The 13,034-nt window shown below is 44.8% G+C and overlaps 1 protein-coding gene across 1 annotated transcript in view; it reads left to right on the plus strand.

Moving 5' to 3' along the window:
• Nucleotides 1-1,195: 1,195 nt before the first annotated feature.
• Nucleotides 1,196-13,034, plus strand: part of TMEM200A (transmembrane protein 200A) — a 63,332-nt gene continuing 51,493 nt past the window's right edge. The window contains exon 1 of the mRNA XM_024551664.3: nt 1,196-1,331. The gene's annotated coding sequence lies outside the window, so the exon portion shown is untranslated. The remainder of the gene's footprint in view (nt 1,332-13,034) is intronic.

The following is a 13,034-nucleotide window of genomic DNA, read 5'->3' on the forward strand; positions in this document are numbered from 1 at the left end:
CTGAATGTTTGGGGGGAAGGAGGAGGAGTATTTCTTGTTGGCTTTGAGGTTTCGAGTTGACCCTCAGCACCGTTCATTGTAGCTCTCAACGATCGGCTTCATCCTCCGGTCCCTGCCGCTCTCCCAGAGCCTCTTTCCGGGCCAAACCCGCAGTTTCTCTGTCGGGCGCTCCAGAGTGGCGTGGACGGAGCGGGCGTTTGCGGTGCTGCTCGGAGCCGCTTTGGCTCCGCTCGCGCAGCTCTCGCGCAGCCCGCCAGGGGGACCCCGGCCCGCCCCGCGGCGTCTGATAAGAAAGACTCGGAGGGGCGCGGAGGCGAGGCGCCTGCTACGGGAAAACCGGATTCTGCCGGGACGCCGCCACTGCTCTGGGGACTGGCGGGTCCAGATCTCCGGCTCTGCAACCCGGGGTTCCACCGCAGAAAGGGCGCGCCCTGCGGTGGGTGTGTCCCTTTCTACCGTCCGGCCTTCCAGCCCCGAGAAGACCTCCTGCAAGCGAGTATTTTATTCCCAAATGTAGGTCTGGTCTGGGTGATCCCGGCTCTAGAAGTGCAACTTTGCGGCTGGGGCGCGGGTCCCCGCGTGGGAGTCCTGGAGTGGGGAAGGACAGATCTTGTCCGCCCCGGTCACACTAGGAGGCGGGACGCGAGAGGGGAGGCGGTAGGGCCGGGGGAGTTCCCGCGGGTCGTGGGCGGCGGCGAGATTCGCTCTGGGCAGCTGTCTTGCGGCTACGCTCCGGGAAGCCAGCCTCGAACCCGCACCCAGCCCCCCACCCGCCTCTTAGGTACTTAGGGCGGGAGGTTGCGCTGGGATTCCTCTGGAGCCGAGCAGAAAACTTTTCCCTTCCCAATCCCACGGTGTCTTTTGTCTTTCTTGGCGGAGGCGACGAGTCCCTGTCCCCGGCCCAGCGCGCCCCGCCTGGTGACCGCGGAGAGCAGGGGCGCCGGGATTCCTTGCGCCCCATGGCGGCAGCCAGTGGGCCCCCGACTAGTGGGGGTAAGAGGCAGCTGCGCGCCCTCCCCTCAGAGACCGGCGCCGCTCGGAGGGTGCTCGAGTAGGGACCTCCCCGCCCCCTCCACTGTCCCGCATCCCTCGCCTCCCGCCCCCTCGCCTGACTCATCGGCCCCCGGTGGCCGCGCGGCATCCGCTGCCGGAGCCCCGCCGGGATCCGGAGGAAGACAGCGGCTGCGGGCGGCTGCCGAGATTCCTGCCGACGCCCCCGACCCCAACGCCGCCTCCTTCGCTGGTCTCAGGAGGCGCAAGACGTCCCAATAGCTCTTGGGGTGAGAGCCTGGAGAAGCGACTGTACCTCCAAGTCCCGGTGCTCAGGACAGGTGAGGGGGAAGGAAAGGGCGCTATCGGGGTGGGGAGATGGGTGGGCAGCCGCTACCGCCGAAACGAGGCGCATCTTCACCGCCCCCTTTTCCCCGCTTCAGCCTCCAGAGTTAGGGTAAACACTGTCTCCCGAAGTTTGGGAAATGAACCAAGTCCGCCATCCTCGGTTCTAGACTCCTTGGTCCCTGGAGCGCACAACGAGCCGTGCGGAGCAGTCTCCGAGACCCCGGAGCCTCGGAGCGCCGGGCTGGGTTTCTCCAAGCTACACCCTCCTTTGTTTCCGTTCCAGAGTCAGCATTCTCTGTAAAGATGTTCACAGCGTTAATTTATAGTAGTCCTTGGCAGGAGCATAGTGTGTTCAGGGGCTCCTAAAGCATTATCTGTATGTGGTAGTGCCTACATGGGCAAAATGGAGAGGCGAAGCAATTATTTGCCAAATTCAGCATTACTCTTCTTCCTATACAGTCTGTCCTTAAGAGAAAGGGCTGAGGGTTTGCAAGATTTGCTTCATTAATCATTCTTTTGCTATAATTAATCGTCCAAGCCAGCATTTCATATTGTGTGGTTGTAAGCTCTCCGCTGTGTATTTTCTGCCCTTAGGTTTACATAGAAAATTGTGTGTGTGTGTGTGTGTGTGTTTGTGACAAAAAACAATTCATTGTTCAGTACCAGACATTGGCAGTGTCAGAAAGTCATATGCTTCACATAGATGTTAATTCATTAATTGTAGTCAACCCTGGTACACCATAGTCTGGTGTATGTGAGAAATAAGTATCCTGAACTAGTTAGTGTCTCTTACCTACCTTGTTTTTTCTTCTGAGGACCTTCAGAAGTAGTGTGGACAGTTGTATGTATTGAAAACATTTCAAGAGTCAACAACTGTTCTTACTTTTTCAGTATGAATATTAAATTCTTTTGGTTTTGCTGTCAAACCGAGGTCTGAGGTACAGTACAAGCTGTTGACTTTGATGGGTTGTCATGCCTGGCATTGTGGTCATACTTACTACACAAAATGACCTTCCATTCATTATTTGGCTACTGATACTAGAATATATCACCATTTTGCAAAAAGTAGGCTAACTTTTGAAACTTCTTAAATCATAGTCTATTTTTCTGCTACTGGGTAGCCATACAGACTCACTGGCTGGTAGTTTCATGGTTTTCAAACAGCTTACATGAAGAGAAAGTATACTTTTAAACAAAATATTTCCATTAAGTGGAAATATAGTTAAATGCTTTAGCAATTTAATGTTATGGGTTTTTCTTTTTTACTCTTAAATATATTCTGAGGTGTTAGGAATGATTTTCTCTAAGGAAGTCCTAAATAGAGAGCCCATAACTGTGAGATGATTTAGCTATAATGTGTAACCCTGGTTATATATAGCTTTGTATTCCAGGCTGGGGAAGCTCAGTGAAAGAGAGTTGTTGCGTGGGATGGCTCTGTGTGCAATTTCCAGGCAGATGGCACAGGAAGGTTTTGCCTGTTGCTTCTGTGTCAGGTCCAGGTAAATGCCCGTAGTATCCCAAAGGCATCCGTAATCAGAACGGGTTCTGAAGGAAAGGTCATCGTGAAGAAGGGTGGCTGTATTTGTTTTTTTAACTCAGAGACAGTTAAGTGAAGAGAATTTTAGTGAAGGTTTTGAATGCACCAAGAGTTAGATTATGGTAGTTGGACTGGTGGACTTTCCAAATTTTGACAACAGCTCGTTGGGCAGAGAAGGGCAACTCCTGATGTATAGGGGGACTAAATCTGAATTGCTTGTTTAAATGTTCTCATTCTCACAGTGACTCTCCTCGTAAAGGAAAAGAAATTCATCTTTAGTTTAGGAAAACAGGGAAGAAGAAAGATAAAAGCAGATGTCACTTTTTGTATTTCTTAAACAAAATACCATATTTTTTGGACTATAAGATGCACTTTCCCCCCAAATTTGGGAGGAAAATGGGGGTGCATCCTGTAGTCCGAATGTAGCTTACATTTACATTGGTGAAATATTATGTTACTTATGTTATTAAATATTTTACCACATTTTTTGCTTCAAAATTTTTTTTCCTATTTTCCTCCTCTAAAACCTAGGTGCATCTTATGGTCTGAAAAATATGGTAAGTAGAAGATAAAATATGTCCTACAGCAATGCATGTTACTTTTCTAATAGAATGTAGAGTTTAAAAGAGGAGGTAGTTTAAAAGTAAATTTCATTTAATGTTACTCTCCTTAAATAGGAGACAGCATAGCAAGCCTTCAAGAGAAACACAATTGGAATAAGAACTTGTGTAGAGATGAAACAAACAAATCTGTAGGGAGATGACCCCTTTATTTTATTGAAGAATTTATGAATTGCAGTTTTATCAAGTGTATCCATTTCAGGACTTAAGGTCTGTTTTGCCTGCGAAGGTGTGACCTGTACCCAAGCACTGAGAAAGCACAGATGAACACTTGTCTGGTTATGCTCCCTGCTGCAAGGCCAGGTCGCTATTCCTATGGGAGCTTACAGGCTGCTGGACAGGGGACGGGAAAATGTATCCTGGGTCACTGAGGACCTGGGGTGCTCCTTGAGCATTAGGGGTTGCCAAAGACATTGGAGGGGGAATTGGAAAAACCAAATTGTCACCCTGACCAGGCCACTGAAGATCATGTGGCCCTGAATACATTCCTCGGCCTTTCTGAGACTTTGCCATCATTGACAGATCAAAACTTTGGGACCGTGATCCTCCCATCCTCTTTTAAAATACTGTCTGACAGTCCTAGAGGAATTAAAGAGAGAGAGAAACCTGAGTGTGGTGGAGAGGTGTTGGTAACCTTAGTAGAGTTTGGGTTGGGGGACAACACACAGAATGGGTATTGTGATGGTAGTAGGAGGTAAGGAGATCTGACCTGGGGCATCTGGCCCATCACTGTGTTCACAATACATAGTCAAGAAAATACCAGCCTTCACTTAGCACTTGGTGGTTTTCAGTGAACTTCACAGGTAATGGCAAATGATTTTCACAACCACCCAAGAAGCAATTAGAGCGGAAAGGTGATGAAACCAGGCCTAATACTGCACAGTAGCTTGGAGGAGGAGCAAGCTCTGTTGCCTTTCTGCAGGATTTGTAGAGATAAGAGAAGCTAAATAGAACATGCTTTGGAAAGCTTGTGGAAATGGGAGAGAGCGACACGGTTGGCATCAGATTTTAGTGGAGGTTCAAATTTCTGAGTAAAAATTTAGGTTACATTCTGGAAGGGAAGGGTCTCCAGTTATGAAATAGAGACTTGAAATGTCTTGAGTTCTGATCATTGTTGAAGTTTAGTCTGATGACTCCTGTCTGTGCTCCCTTTCAGCTCACCTCCTTCCCCAGCAGGAATCCTGGGGATTTGATTATTACAGAGTCATAGATAAGACTCTTCCAAGAGCTTTCAGTGCAACTGGTAAAAGGAAATTCTCATATAAAGGTGTGGATTCTTGGGCCATTGTGTTGTGCATTAATGGGACGTGTTCCAGCAGTGGGTTGTGCTGTGAAAACTTTTTGCTGGAGGTGAAACTATGCAGAAGTCACAGAAATTACACAGCAGGGTGAAAAGATGTGGAACTGTACATTCCTTCCTGCATTGTCCTCTTTATCTGCTCAAAGCATTAGGTATATCAAGGGAGACAAGCCCCTCCTCCCCACCCCACTCTGTGTTCCTGTGGAAGGGAGTTGGTTGGAATTCATCTGATTTTACATGCGAGGGTTAACTAGGTTAAGCAGAGGAAGATTTATTGGCTCACGTGACTGGAAAGTCCAAAGGTGGACTTTGCTTCAGTCATAACTGAATGCCAGAGACACACAATTTTGTCAGTGTTCTTTCTCTCTTGCCCTGCTTCTCAGCTCTTCTGGGTGAGTTTCATACTGAGGCCCTTTTCCACATACCAAGAAAGATGATTGTCAGTGGTTCCAAGCCTGCATCTCTGGGCTTTAGATCCATAAGAAATAAGAGGTCCTGTTACTTCTAGGTCCCATTTATAGAAATTTCCTGGAAGCATGTGGATTGGCCCTGTTTTGATGTCATTAGGTGGGTCTCTATGCCCATCAGAGATGGCTACCATGATAGCCTTAGACTGGACTATGTGCCCAGCACTGTTGTGTATGTGATGCCAGTGGTGGGGTGGAGTGGAGGAGGCTGTTAGGGACACCATGAAGGACAGTTCTGTCCAATCACATGGAGCTGTGGTTCTCCCAAGCTAATGATGCTGTCAGTCAAAAACAACGGTCTGCGGCTGTTAAAGAGAGTCGTCCACTCCTTATTTGGGACAGTCACCTGCACTGTGATATCAAGTTTGCACAGGGGGACAACTCAAATGCCATGTAAATTCCAGAAATGGGACCCTCCTCCCAGCCAAGGCAAAACCTGGTGATGACATAATGCCCCTCATGTCTTGGTGTTGCCAAAAGGACTGTGGTTCACAGAATAGTATTGTACGAGGAGCCCACCATTTATCTGTCTCTGTATACTTTTAGCAAACACTTTGTGCCTTATTTCCAGCCTAGGAATTTCATTTCCGGGAGCCCTGGTCACCTACAGATGATGAGATCGGAGCCTCCTACTTTAAACATTACAGATCAGTGAAAGTTTGAGCAGGGAAGTGAAGTGAGAGTTCAGTAGAACAACTAGGGCTTAACTGTTGATCTGAGAACAAGAACTCTACCATCTGCTCTGACATCAAATATTCATCCTAGTATAAGTCACTAAGAACCTGGAATGGGGGACTGACTCCTCATGGGGAGACTGGGTTCTATTAGTCATCAGTCACTATTAAGGAACAAATAGCTAGCAATTGTAGGGTGTCTGCCATGCACCTTAGCTACATAATCTCACCAAATCTTCATAAGAGTCCTGGGAGGGGAAATATTAGGGTTTTTTTTTAACCCAGGAAATGGTGGGGGTTTAGAGAGGTTAAGTTACTTGCTCAAGCTTCTGGAGCTAGACCACAAGATGACGGAATGGTCATGGATACCCAGCTCTGCCTGAATCTAGACCCTTCCTGGGTCTTCAGGGGGTCATCCTGGTCCTCGTAGGGCAAGGTCAGTTTCAAATTGGGCCATAGAAGTGGGCGAGTCAGCAGGGGCATATGTTTGTATAGGGAGACCATGAGATAACTTTCGGACATATGAACATGATATGAGATGAGATCAGGTCATTGGAAGACAGTCATCTGGCAGGGTTATATCCGGCTTTGGCAGTAAACCCACTAATCTGGTAGGGTTGTTTTTTCCCCCTCAATACAGGATCTTTGTCATTCTGCAGGATCCAAATGTCAGCAAGTCAGATGTTTGGGTGACTTAATTTTAGTTGCTGATTTCAGTTGAAGAGCAAGGACCTCTGCCAGCTGCCATGGCCTGGATTTACCTTTGTATGTACAGGTACATGATAAACAAGGAACAGAGAGGGAGAAAGAAAGAGACAGAGAGTGAGGGAGAAGGAGAAAGAGAAGCACTAACACACACTGAATGTGTTATAAAGGTCTAAATGAAATTATTTACTAATGGAACATCATCACATCATTCATTCCCCAACAAATGCAAGGTCAAATTTGTATCTGCTTAGATGTATGACTGGAGGTAGATCTTCACTATGTGTAGTGGACTGTGTTTATAGGTGATAAGAGGAAGGGGAATGAGAAGATATGTGAAAAACTGTATTTGAGACATTTGTGAGACCTCATAGCCTATTTGGGGAGGTAAGCAACCATGCATGAGACTTTTAAAGCAACACAATGGAATAATATGATTTTTAGAATTGGAAGGATCCTTTAGAGAGTAATCAAGATTATAGTACTAGCTAGCATTATGAAATACAAACATAATAGTAGCAGCTGAATATAAATGTTATGGAGACTAAAAGGAATGGAGCCATTGGAAACCTGGAAGGTTTCCAGGAGGAGGAGGTGAGTTCTGTTGAATACATATGGACAGAGAGATGAAAGGAGAGCATTCCAGGTAGGACTAAGAACTTGGAGACAGTGTGCTGATTGGGGAGGGGTGGGGGCAGGCTGTGGTTAAGGGAAATAAATGGTAATAAAAAAATGCAATAAAAATAAATTGAAAAAAAACAATTAAAAGAAAAAAAGAACTTATCAGTGCTCTCCAGCCAGATACCACCAGGAAATTACATGTAGGAAAACAGGGTTTGCTACTCATTGTGGTGAGTGAGAATGTACGCTATAGAGAAAAGTCGGGCATCTCAGTAAGAGGGTGTTAGAAATTAGTTATTATGGGATTTGGGCTGTGTTAAGTGCTTTGGGAGAGAGATTAAAGAAGCAGGGCTTTGCTTGGATTGGAGCAGGTATAATCCTATGATTTTGTTTCTTACTAAATCTTACCTAGAAGGAGGCAAGGCCAGAGAAGCTAACACTATAATTGGCAAAGAAGCATCAGGCTCTCGTTAGCCAGATTAGGGAGATATTGGTCATTTTGGGGTTGGACAAGGTTTCATGTTTTTGTTTGTGTTCAGATACGAGTACGTAGTGGTCTTGTTTCTGTCTTGATCCACGATGGTCCCAAAGTGCCCTTGTCTGGTGTGGGTGTTCTGTGGTATTGTTTTCATCTAACAGGAGACCATCAGGGTGTAGCTGTGGGCGCCTGGCCAGCTTCCAGGTATCAGGAGCTACCCTGCTCTTTCATAAACTGGAAATGATACTCTAGAGTATATCATATTCCATGCACCAACCAAGATTTCCATTACAGTAGGATTCTGTTGAAGTGATTTTTTAGATAATGCTAGGTAGTACTATAATCTTGATTACTCTCTAAAGATCCTCCCAACTCTAAAAATCATATTATTCCATTGTGTTGTTTTAAAAGTCTCATGCATGGTTGTTTAGCCCTCTACTCTAATAACTTATTTGATGGCATTTATTAAATGGCCACTGTTTACCCAGTACTGTGTTAGATTCTGGGGATGTCAGGATGACGGCGACCTCAGGAATCTCATAATCTAGTGGAAGAGCCAGATATAAACCAATGATCACAATACATTGAAATAAAGCTGGTGGAGATAACAGAATAGGTAAAGAATGCTCGGGTCTCTTGGAGTAAAAGTAATGCCGAGCAGGAGCAGGCTTTTTTGCAAATAATGAGCTAACCACAGAGGTGCTGATAGGTTGGCAGCTGCTGTTCCTTTTTGAGAATCAGCATCTTGGGGCTGAAATTCAGGGTGAATCCAAAACAAAATCTCAGTACTGATTGGCTTAGGAGAGGCACAAATTCTCACTCAGTGAGCATACATGTGCAAGTATTTGTAATGTTGTACAGTTAGCGTTTCTGAAGTGCTTTTATTATTTCTAATCATGAAAGCAATACATGCGCCCAATAAAAACTTTGGAAAGTGTATTAAGTATAAAAAAATCAAGGAGAATATTTGCCTATAATCCCATGACCCAAAGGCAACCATAGCATTTTGACATTTTTCTTCCCTCTTATTTTTAATGAATTTTTCCATAGTCAATAACATATTACAACCTACTCTGTTTGCTTAACTTCATGTCCTAAATATTTTCCAACTTCCAGGCAAGCTTTATTAATGTCTGTATAATATTTGATTGTGTGGTTACACTATAATTTATTAGTCATCCCTTTAAAATTGGACCTTTAGGCTGTTTCCAAATGTCTGTTATTATAAATGGCACTTTGATGAACTATGTTCAGATTTCAGATTACTTCTGTAATGAGCAAGATCCATGGAAGGTTAACTCCTGGGTCAAAGGTAATGAATGTCTTAAGATACTTGATGCTTAATGCAAAACTGGCTTGTAGAATAGAGGAACTTGTGATTAACAGTACACAGAAATACCCCCTCACCATGCACTAGGGGTTTGTTTGTTTTTTAAATTAAAAAAAAAAAAAAGCTACCACACTGTGGCTGGGTAGCTCGGTTGGTTGGAGCATTGTCCTGCACACCAAAAAGGTTACAGGTTCAATTCACAATCAGGCTCTTTAAAAATCAGTGAGCATGCCCTGGCTGGTGTGGCTCAGTGGATTGAGTGCTGGCCTGTGAACCAAAGGGTTCAATTCCCAGTCAGGGCACATACCTGAGTTGTGGGCCACGTCCCTGGTGGGGGTCGCGTGTGAGGCAACCACACATTGATGGTTCTCTCCATCTCTGTCTGCTCCCTCCCTCTCTCTCAAAAAATAAAAAAATTAAATCTTTTTAAAAATCAATAAACATGTCCTCAGGTGAGGATATTTTTTTTTAAAGCTATGACTTCAAAACAAGTAACAGTTTATGCTCTCAACTGATTTTGTTCTTTTGTCACCAAAAATTGTCTTTTAGAATGTATACTGGTAAAAGATTGTGATGAACCACTCAATTAAAAAAAATTATTTACAAGTGTTCTTGAGTATGCAGATGGGGGCCCACAACAGAGAGAAGATCAGAATGAGTTTTAAAGCCAGTAACACCCACATCCTGGGCGGGCACTCGGTGGACCAGAGTGCTGAGGACCTGTGAGACTTGTGCTGGACTTTCACATTTGAATTAAATATTGTTAAATACAGAAAAATGATGCAGGACAAGAGCCCCACTTTGTGGAGCCAGCCCTCTTCTGCCCCACGTCTGCAGCTGGGCGGCCAGGTCCTTGCAGAGACCACAAGCTGTAACTGCTGTGCGTGTGGTCGCTGTGCATGTGGTCCCTGTGCTGTCGGAGGGGCCGAGACCCAAGTAAGGGCAGACCCGTGTCTGTTTTATTCCTGGTTGTGTTCCCGGCGGGTCATCCAGGACCAGGTTGTGCCGGTAGGCGAACGTGAGGTAAGACGTGCTCTGATGTCGATGTGAAAACGGTTGGGATTTCCCACCCTCCCTCCCCCAACCCTGCTGGGGGACCTCTCTTCAGAGGTCACTGATCAGCCACTGATTCCCTCACAACACGCTGAAGATCTTGAATTTGAACCTTCTGACTGTCCTCCCTTTTCCAAAGAAGAGCCACCACATCATAGTACCTGGTTTTCATAGTGATGAACTTTGACTCATTCCACAAGCTGGAGGAACCCGAATGTCATTTAAACTGCAGAAGAGTTTTGTCGTGGTGTAAGAACATTGCTTGAGACTGCAAGGGGCCTATTAAACTTGCCATAGCAGTCAACGTGAGGTGGATTTTGAGTGCCAGTTTTAATTTTTCCACAAATGCTATTTTTCTTTTTTTAAAGATTTTACTTATTTATTTTTAGAGAGAAGGAAGGGAGGGAGAGAGGGAGAGAAACATCAATGTGTGGTTGCCTCTCACGTGGCCCCCACTGGGGACCTGGCCCACAACCCAGGCATGTGCCCTGACTGGGAGTTGAACTGGAGACTCTTTGGTTCGCAGCCCATGCTCAATCCACTGAGCCACACCAGCCAGGGCCACAAGTGCTATTTTTCTACAAACATAATTCACAACTAAAATGGAAATAATTTTGGTTTTCCTTGAAAAGTTGAAGGATAATATTATGCCATTATAACTCCATTTTCTTTTATGGACCTTAGTCAATAATTGTGAACAAAATGGTTTTCATTCATTTGTTCACCAAATCATTGTTTTGTGAGAGTCTCTCAATAGTTGCTATTAAATGACACTAGTTAACTGTAAGGCGTGAGGCACACCTCACATAATGATACTATAGAAAACCATGTAGAAAGCATGACCTATCCATCTATTATTTGCTTTCTGATGAGACATGTAAAAGTTCTCATAACATGCATAAAATAGAAAACGCAAGCCCCATGGGAAGTTCACTAATTAATAATTGATTTAATAAATGTTCGGTGCTTGCAGCTTGAAGCAGGGTAGGGAACCAGAAAGAGGTTGTGGTACATGCACATTCTAGTTGGGGAAGACAGGTGGTAAACAAATGAGTCTGTTTCAGATGGTGGGAAGGGCTATGAGAAGAGTGAAAGAATCTGATGTGGCAGACCACCTGGGCTCCTCCAGTCCCGTGGTTGGGGAAGGGCTGTGTTTGAGGCACTTGACCTAAGGCCTTTAAAATAATAAGGAGCCAGCCAGCCTTGCATATTTGGGTGGGAAGGGGATAGGCTTAATTCTCAGTTACAGTGGGAAGTCATTAGTAGGCTTTTCTTTTGGAGCATGATGGGTGAGGTCATTTATTAGAAAAGGAGTTGAGGTTAAGGATGGAAAGTAGTACATTCTTCACTGTGATGATGGTATTGGGGGTGGGAGCAAAAGCAATATTTGGAAGGGAGGGAGAAGGAGAGGGAGAGAAACATCAATGTGTGGTTGCCTCTCACGTGCCCCTCACTGGGTGCCTGGCCTGCAACCCGGGCATGTGCCCTGACTGGGAAACGAACCAGTGACCCCTTCATTCGCAGGCCTGTACTCAGTCCACTGAGCCACACTAGCCAGGGTGAAGTATATATTTTTAAGTCGTATATTCTATACACTCAGTAAATGTTTGCTGAATTAATTATATTGAATCTTCTATAATGTCAGGGAAAAAAATCACTGTAGCATATAAAATCACATTTAAACACAGTATTTTTATGAAAAGACCAAATAATTTCTTTGCAAAAATTTAGATAAAATGTATTCTGATATTAATCATATTTTATGATGATATTCAAAGTGTTAAAATTGAAACATTGAAAATTGAAATACATAGCTGTAATTATTTTTATGTTTTCCCCTACTCCCTATCCCCTCAACATGGGGAGAACTCTCTGGAAAATCCACATGTTAGATAAAGGCTTCATTATCATCAGTTAGTCTTATCACACTTTACTTGGCATATGTGGAAATTCCTTATTTATTTTGTGAGTCTCCCAACCCTTGAACTAACCTCTATTCTGGAATCTTCTGCCAACATCTGCATGGTTAGAACGAGGCTGAGGGTTTTGGAATCAGATACTATATAAGCCTCCCTGACTCTGAGTTTAGGGAAAGTGAGTCAAATCGTGGATTAATTTGCAAGAGCTTTATCTTCAGAATTTGGTTAAGCGACTTCTAAGAGACAAAAGGAAGACAAAGATGGAAAAGACAGCACACGCCATCCGTCTCCAGGTAACAAGGCCCCTGTGTCCTCATTCTCATTTCTACTGGGGATTCCCTGTGTTCCTGCCCCAGCTTCCAGAGGCTCATTGTTCATTTGGCAGGTCTTGGGGGACTCATCCCCGCCTGCCACGCCATAAACTCAGCCCTCCCTTCTTCAGCTTCCTGGAAGGAATGGGCGGTGGAGGGCTACCTCTTGGCTCTCCTGCTTTGTGCTCTGGGACCTAAGCTCCTCCTCCCAGCCTTCTCCCTGGCCTTCATTTACTCCTGCGGCTTTAGATGGGAAGGTTCTCAATCCTACTTCCTTTTTGATTTCTTGTAGAGCATCGCTCGTTCATTCATTCCTTTATTCATTCAACAAATATTTTCTGAGTACCTACTATGTACTATTTTAGGCACTGGATATACGTGTGTAACAGGAGATAAAACAAAGTTTCTCTCCTTATGAGAAATTTTGTTTCTCTCCAAAGTTTCTCTACATTCCAGTTGGAGGAGACAAGCAATACACATATTAATTTGTTGTGACAAACAATAATAAGAAAAATGAAGCAGGGCTCAGGGCCAGAGAGCAACTGGGATGGAAACTAGTGGGGCATAGTCCCAGAAGCCCCTCTGATGAGGTCTGACAGTGAGCAGATACCTGAATGAAGGGAGGGAAAGAGTCGTTAGAATGTCTGGAGAGGAGAGTACCAGGCAGCAAGAGTAGGAAGT

Source organism: Desmodus rotundus, chromosome 11, assembly GCF_022682495.2.
Source record: "Desmodus rotundus isolate HL8 chromosome 11, HLdesRot8A.1, whole genome shotgun sequence".
Classification (NCBI taxonomy): domain Eukaryota; kingdom Metazoa; phylum Chordata; class Mammalia; order Chiroptera; family Phyllostomidae; genus Desmodus; species Desmodus rotundus.